Here is a 7768-nt window from a genome sequence, read left to right as displayed (position 1 = left end):
AGCCTCATATTCCTTTAAGTCCTCAATAGGGAACTCCTTTCTGTCTAGAGGACGTCCCATGAGGTCTTCCTCATTGGGATTCACGTCTTCCCCTTCCTCTTTGGATTCGGCCATTTTGATAATATCAATGGCCTTGCACTCTCTTTTTGGATTCTCTTCTGTATTGCTTGGGAGAGCACTAGGAGGAGTTTCAATGATTTTCCAACTCAGCTGACCTACTTGTGCCTCCAAGTTTCTAATGGAGGACCTTGTTTCATTCATGAAACTTAGAGTGGCCTTAGATAGATCAGAGGCTATGTTTGCTAAGCTAGAGGGGCTTTACTCAGAATTCTCTATCTGTTGCTGAGAAGATGATGGAAAAGGCTTGCTATTGCTAAGCCTGTTTCTTTCACCATTATTAAAGCCTTGTTGAGGCTTTTGTTGATCTTTCCATGAGAAATTTGGATGATTTCTCCATGAGGGATTATAGGTGTTTCCATAGGGTTCACCCATGTAATTCACCTCTGCCATTGCAGGGTTCTCAGGATCATAAGCTTCTTCTTCAGAAGATGCTTCTTTAGTATTGTTGGATGCATTTTACAATCCATTCAGATTCTGAGAAATCATGTTGACTTGCTGAGTCAACATTTTGTTTTGAGCCAATATGGCATTCAAAGCATCAATTTCAAGAACTTATCTCTTATGAGGCGTCTCATTACTCACAGGATTCTTCTCAGAGGTGTACATGAGTTGGTTATTTGCAACCATGTCAATGAGTTCTTCAGCTTCTGCAGGCATTTTCTTTAGGTGAATGGATCCACCTGTAGGATGGTCCAGTGACATCTTAGAGAACTCAGATAGACCATCATAGAATATATCCAAAATGGTCCACTCTGAAAGCATATCAGAATGACACTTTTTGGTCAATTGCTTGTATCTTTCCCAAGCTTCATAGAGAAATTCACCATCTTTTTGCCTGAAGGTCTGAATGTCCTCTCTAAGCTTGCTCAGCTTTTGAGGAGGAAAGAACTTGGCCAGGAAGGCCGTGACCAGCTTATCCCAAGAGTCCAGGCTATCTCTAGGTTGTGAGTCCAACCATGTTCTAGCTCTGTCTCTTACACAAAAGGGAAAAGCATGAGCCTGTAGACTTCAGGATCTACTCTGTTAGTCTTAACAATATCACAGATCTGCAAGAACTCAGTTAAAAATAGATAGGGATCTTCTGATGGAAGTCCATGAAACTTACAGTTCTGTTGCATTAGAGCAACTAGTTGAGGCTTCAGCTCAAAATTGTTTGCTCCAATAGCAGGGATTGAGATACTTCTTCCATAAAAATTGGAAGTAGGTGTAGTATAATCACCAAGCATCCTCCTTGCATTATTGTTGGGTTCAGCCATGTCTCTTTCTTTTTTGAGATTCTCTGTTAGGTTTTCTCTGGATTGTTGTGCTTTAGCTTCTCTTAGCTTCTTCTTGAGAGTCCTTTCAGGTTCAAGATCTGCTTCAACAAGAATGTCCTTGTCCTTGCTCCTGCTCATATGAAAAAGAAGAGAACAGAAAAGGAGAAGAATCCTCTATGTAACAGTATAGAGATTCCTTTATGTGAGTAGAAGAAGAAAAGAATAGAAGAAGGAGGAGAAAAATTTGAACATAGAGGAGAAGAGAGGGTTCAAATTTTTAGATGAAGAGAAGAATTAGTAAATGAATAAATAAATAGAAGGAGATGAGAGAGAGAGAGAGAGAATTCAAATATTATTTTAAAAAAATGGTTAGTGATTTTCAAAAATTAAGAAAAAAAATAAAAATAAAATTAGTTGATTAAAAAGAATTTTGAAAAAAAGGGTAAGGAATTTTCGAAAATTAGAGATAGAGAGAAAAGTAGTTTGGTGGTTTTGAAAAAGATAAGAAATGTAAAACAAACAAAAAGTCGATTAGTTAGTTGAAAAAGATTTGAAAATCAATTTTGAAAAGATAAGGAGATAGAAAAGATTTTTGAAATTGATTTTGAAAAAGATATGATTTGAAAAGATATGATTGAAAAGATATGGTTGAAAAAGATTTGATTTTTAAAATTGATGACTTGACTAACAAGAAACTAAAAAATATGATTCTAGAAATTAAAGATTGAAAATTTCTTAACAAGAAAGTAACAAACTTCAAAATTTTGAATCAATCACATTAATTGTTAATAAAGTTTTCAAAAATTATGAAATAAAATTAAGAAAAAGATTTTGAAAATCAATTTTTAAAATTTTCGAAAAATAATAAGAAAAATGAAAAAGATTTGATTTTTTGAAAAAGATTTTGAAAAGATAGGATTTTTTAAAATTGAAATCTTAACTTGACTAACAAGAAACAACTTATTTTAAAAAATTTTGACTAAGTCAACTCAAAGATTTTGAAATTTATGAGAGAAATAAGGAAAATATATTTTTTGATTTTTTTGAATTTTTAATGATGAGAGAGAAAAACACAAAAATGACTCACAACATGAAAATTATGAATCAAAACACATGATGCATTCAAGAACATTATGAAACACCAAGAACAGTTTGAAGATCAAGATGAACATCAAGACTTATTTTTGAAAAATTTTCAAGAAAGGAAAAATATGCAAGACACTAAACTTAGAAATTTTTCATGTTTAGACTCTATGAATTCAAAAATGCATATGAAAAACAACAAAAGACACAGAACAAGAAAATATGAAGATCAAACAAGAAGACTTACCAAGAACAACTTGAAGATCATGAAGAACACATGCATGAATTTTTGAAATTTTTTTTTTGAAAATTAAAAAGATGCAATTGACACCAAACATAAAAATTGACACTAGACTCAAATAAGAAACACAAAATATTTTTGGTTTTTATGATGTTATAAATTTTTTTTTTCGAAAATTAATTGTGGAAAAACGAAAAGGAAGAAAAATTTTGAAAGATTTTTGAAAACTTTTTGAAAACAAAATAAGAAGAAAATTACCTTATCTGAGCAACAAGATGAACCGTCAGTTGTCCAAACTCAAACAATCCCCGACAACAGCGTCAAAAACTTGATAGGCAAAATCGTGACTCATACTTTTTACCACTCGAACAATTCCTAGAAATGGCTCCAAAAACTTGGTGTACAATGCTATGGTTCACACACATTCTTCACAACTTCACATAACTAACCAGCAAGTTCACTGGGTCATCCAAGTAATAAACCTTACGTGAGTAAGGGTCGATCCCACGGAGATTGTTGGTATGAAGCAAGCTATGGTCATCTTGTAAATCTCAGTCAGGTGGATTATAATGTTTATAATGGTTTTCGAATATAGAGATAAATAATGCCTAAAATAAAGATAGAGATACTTATGTAATTCATTGGTAGGAATTTTAGATAAGCGCATGAAGATACTATGTTCCTTCTGAATCTCTGCTTTCCTACTGCTTTCATCCAATCATTCTTACTCCTTTCCATGGCAAGCTGTATGTTCGGGTTTCACCGGCGTCAATGGCTACCTCCCGTCCTCTCAGTGAAAATGGTCCAAATGCGCTGTCACCGCACGGCTAATCATCTGTCGGTTCTCGATCATGTTGGAATATAATCCAGTGATTCTTTTGCGTCTGTCACTATGCCCAACACTCGCGAGTTTGAAGCTCGTCACAGTCATCCCATCTCAGATCCTACTCGGAATACTACAGACAACGTTTAGACTTTCGGGATCTTAGGAATGGCTGCCAATAATTCTAGCTTATACCACGAAGACTCTGATCTTTCGGAATAGAGACTAAGAGATACGCGCTCGATCTAAGGTAGAACAGAAATGGTTGTCGGGCATGCGTTCATAGGTGAGAATGATGATGAGTGTCACGGATCATCACATTCATCATGTTGAAGTGCAGCGAATATCTTAGAATAAGAATAAGCTGAATTGAATAGAAGAATAATAGTAATTGCATTAATACTCGAGGAACAGCAGAGCTCCACACCTTAATCTATGGTGTGTAGAAACTCCACCATTGAAAATACATAAGTAATAATGGTTCAGGCATGGCCGGTAGTTGGGGAGTTTCCTAAAGTATTTCTTGAAGATATTTCCAAATTTTTGCCTCAAAGGGAAATTCAATTTGCGATTGACTTGGTGCCGGGAGCCGGACCAATGTCGATTACGCTGTATCGAATGACTCCGATAGAGCTGGCAGAATTAAAGACTCAGTTGGAAGAGTTTCTGAATAAGAGGTTTATTCGACCAAGTGTATCTCTATGAGGAGCACCAGTTTTGTTGGTGAAGAAGAAAGATGGAGGAATGCAACTCTTTGTGGATTATTGACAGTTGAACAAAGTGACTGTAAAGAACAAGTATCTGTGCCGGGGATAGAAGACTTAATGGATCAGTTGCAAGGAGCTGAAGTGTTTTTAAAAATTGATTCAAGATCCGGTTACCATCAGTTTAAGGTAAAAAAGGATGACATTCTGAAACTGCGTTTAGGACGCTCTATGGGCACTACGAGTTTGTGGTGATGTCTTTTGGGTTGACGAATATGCCTGATGTATTCATGGATTATATGAACAGAGTATTTCATACCTTTTTAGATAAGTTTGTGGTGTTGTTCATAGATGACATTCTGGTTTATTCTAAGATGGCAAAGGAGTGCAAATAACTTCAGAGAATTATGCTACAAGTTTTGAAGGAGAGGAAATTGTGTGCTAAGTTGTCTAAATAGAAGTTTGGAAAGAGGAGGTAATGTTCTTAGGTCACGTGGTGAGTAGAGAAGGGATAACAGTAGATCCTTCAAAAGTTGAGGCGGTGATGGAATGGGAAAGGCCGACGTCAGTGACTGAGGTTAGGAGTTTCTTGGGGTTAGTCGGGTATTACAGAAGGTTCATTCACTGGTTTTCACAAATTGCACTACCGATGACTAAGTTAACAAGGAAAGAGACACTGTTTGTGTGGACGTCAGAGTGTGAGGAGATCTTTCAAACTTTGAAGGAGAAATTAACTTCAGCACCTATTTTCATTCTGTTAAAACCGCACGAGCCGTTTAAAGTGTACTGTGATGCTTCGTTGAAGGGTTTGGGTTGCGTGTTGATGCAACATCAGAACGTAGTAGCTTATGCATCGCATCAGCTGAGACCACATGAGGTGAATTACTCAACTCATGACCTAGAATTGGCGGCGATTGTGTTTGCATTGAAAATTTGGAGGCACTACTTGTACAGAGTGAAGTTTAGAGTCTTTTCTGATCACAAGAGTCTTAAGTACATCTTTAATCAGAAAGAGCTCAATATGCGTCAAAGGAGGTGGATGGAGCTGCTGAAAGATTATGATTTTGAACTAAGTTATCACCCCGGAAAGGCGAACGTTGTAGCGGATGCCTTGAGCCAAAAGTCACTAATGATAGCCTGGATAAGTATTAAAGAGAAGGAGTTAGTGGACAAGTTTGCAGACCTTAAGTTGGATATTACTAAAGTTGTCGGAATAGCTTGTTTGAACCAGTTGCAAATTTTCAGAACTTTTAAGTCAGAAATTCAGAGGACTCAGCAAAATGAACAAAAACTTCAGAGATTGTTCCAATCGATTGGTAAGGAGAGGCATTGAGAGTTTACTAAGGACAATGAAGGGTTATGGAGGTATAAGGGGAGGATTTATGTGACAGATGTTGGAAGTTTGAGACAAAAGTTGTTGTCAGAAGCTCATAACAGCGGATTCTCCAATCATCTAGGTAATACGAAGATGTATCATGATTTGAAGAAGATATTTTGGTGGCCTGGGATGAAGAGTGATGTAGCCACACTTGGGTCTAAGTGTTTGACGTGTTAGAAGTTGAAGATAGAGCACCAGAGACCATCGGAAATGTTACAGCCACTTGAGATTTCTCAATAGATTTTGTGGCCGGTTTGCCGAGGACTAGGTTTGGATTTGATGCGGTTTAGGTGATCGTGGATCACTTATCCAAGTCCGCTCATGTTCTACCTATCCGATGAACTATACATTGGAGGAATTGGCGAGGTTGTGCATTAAGGAGATTGTAAGGTTGCATGGTGTTACTAAGACGATAGTGTCAGACCGTGATCCCCGATTCACATCAAGGTTTTGGGGAGTTTTCAAAGAGCTTTCGATACGAGACTATGTCTCAGCACAGCATATCATCCGTAAACGGATGGACAATCGGAACAGATTATTCAGACGTTGGAGGATATTCTAAGGGCATGTGTTTTGGATCACCCGGGAAGTTGGGACTGTTACATGCCATTGGTGGAATTTGTGTATAACAATAGCTTTCATGCGAGCATCAGAATGGCTCCGTATGAGGCTTTGTATGGACAGAAGTGCCAATCTCCACTGTGTTGGTATGAAGCTGGTGAAGTAAGTGTGTTGGAGCCGGATTTGGTAGCAGAGACCACTGAGAAGATCAAACAAATTAGGGCAAGAATCTTGACTGTGCAAAGCCAACAGAAGAGTTATGCAGATCAGAGAAGAAAACTTTTGTAATTTGAAGTGGGTGAGCACATATTTCTGAGGGTTACTACGACAACTGGGATTGGAATGGCGATTAAGACTAAGAAGTTGAATCCAAGGTACATTGGGCCTTTTGAGGTCTTGAGGCGAGTCGGGCCAGTGGCATACCAAGTAGTTTTGTCACTGTGTTTGTCTAACTTACATGACGTATTCCATGTGTCACAACTCCGTAAGTACATGTCGGATGCGGCTTATGTGTTAGAGCCTGAGTCGGTTGAGCTGAAGGAGAACTTGACGCTTCAAGTAACATCGGTTCGGATTGATGACACTAATGTGAAGAAGTTGCAAGGAAAGGAAGTTCTATTAGCTAAGGTAGCTTGGAAGAGAGCAGGAGTGGAAGAAAATACTTGGGAATTGGAGTCCGAGATGCGGAAGCATTATCCCGAGCTAATCTCAGGTAATCACTAAATTTTGGGGACAAAATTTCTTATTTGGTGGGGAGAATGTAAGAACCCCAATTAATTAACCGCTTAATTAATTAATTTAATTGCTCAAAAATAGGTTAAAAAATTTAGAATATTAATTAGAAAATTTAAACATGATATTTGAACTCAGTATATTTTTCTGAGTTAGAAAACGTAATTTTCTGCAGAAAATTGCGTAAAAACGCGTACCGGTAAATTATTATTATTGTGAAAATATCTAGATTATAATACTAATATTATATCATAGGATTATTATTATTATTAATGTATTAACCATATATTTAAAAATTATATTTGAAATTTATTTATTTAGTTTCATAATAAATAATATTTTTAAATTTAAATAATTTATTAATTAATTTGTACTTATTATACCATATATTCAATAATTTATTAAAAAAAGAATATCAATATAATGAATAATTTTTTTAAAAAATATCATTTAAAGAATAGGGACAAATAAACCCCTAACCAATTTAAATTTAGAGACAATTAGGCCCCTGTCCATTTTTGAACCTGACACGTCAGTATTTTCTGTTCAGAGTTGACGGAAAAACACCATAGAGACCGCATTGGGTCACGGAAGTAAAGGACAGGGACCGAAATGGATCGTTTTTATGGTGAGGGGTCGCGTTGAATTTTGAGAAATGGACAGGGGCCGGTTTGGTAGTTCACTCAGAAAATAAAGTTTTTTAGAGGAAGTTATGAACATTTGAAGTTTGGTGTTTAAAACTGAGATTCTGCAGAATTGAAAATTTTCTAAGTCTTGTGAGGGTTGCGTGCGCGACACAGTGCACGCGACGTGAGAATTCTATTCAGGCAGGGCATCTCGCGTACGTGGGCATTGCATGCATATGCGAAC

The 7768-nt window shown here is 36.7% G+C and overlaps 1 non-coding gene across 1 annotated transcript; it reads left to right on the top strand.

The window, feature by feature from the left end:
* The first annotated feature begins 876 nt into the window (after window positions 1–876).
* Window positions 877–984, top strand: LOC127742806 (small nucleolar RNA R71). The gene has a single exon (XR_008004205.1). It is a non-coding gene; the product is annotated as a small nucleolar RNA R71 (small nucleolar RNA).
* The last annotated feature ends 6784 nt before the right edge of the window (window positions 985–7768 follow it).

The sequence above is a fragment of the Arachis duranensis genome, chromosome 1 (genome assembly GCF_000817695.3).
Source record: "Arachis duranensis cultivar V14167 chromosome 1, aradu.V14167.gnm2.J7QH, whole genome shotgun sequence".
NCBI classification, from domain to species: domain Eukaryota; kingdom Viridiplantae; phylum Streptophyta; class Magnoliopsida; order Fabales; family Fabaceae; genus Arachis; species Arachis duranensis.
Note: the sequence above shows the minus strand (reverse complement) of the source record. Positions and strands in the feature narration are given on the sequence as shown.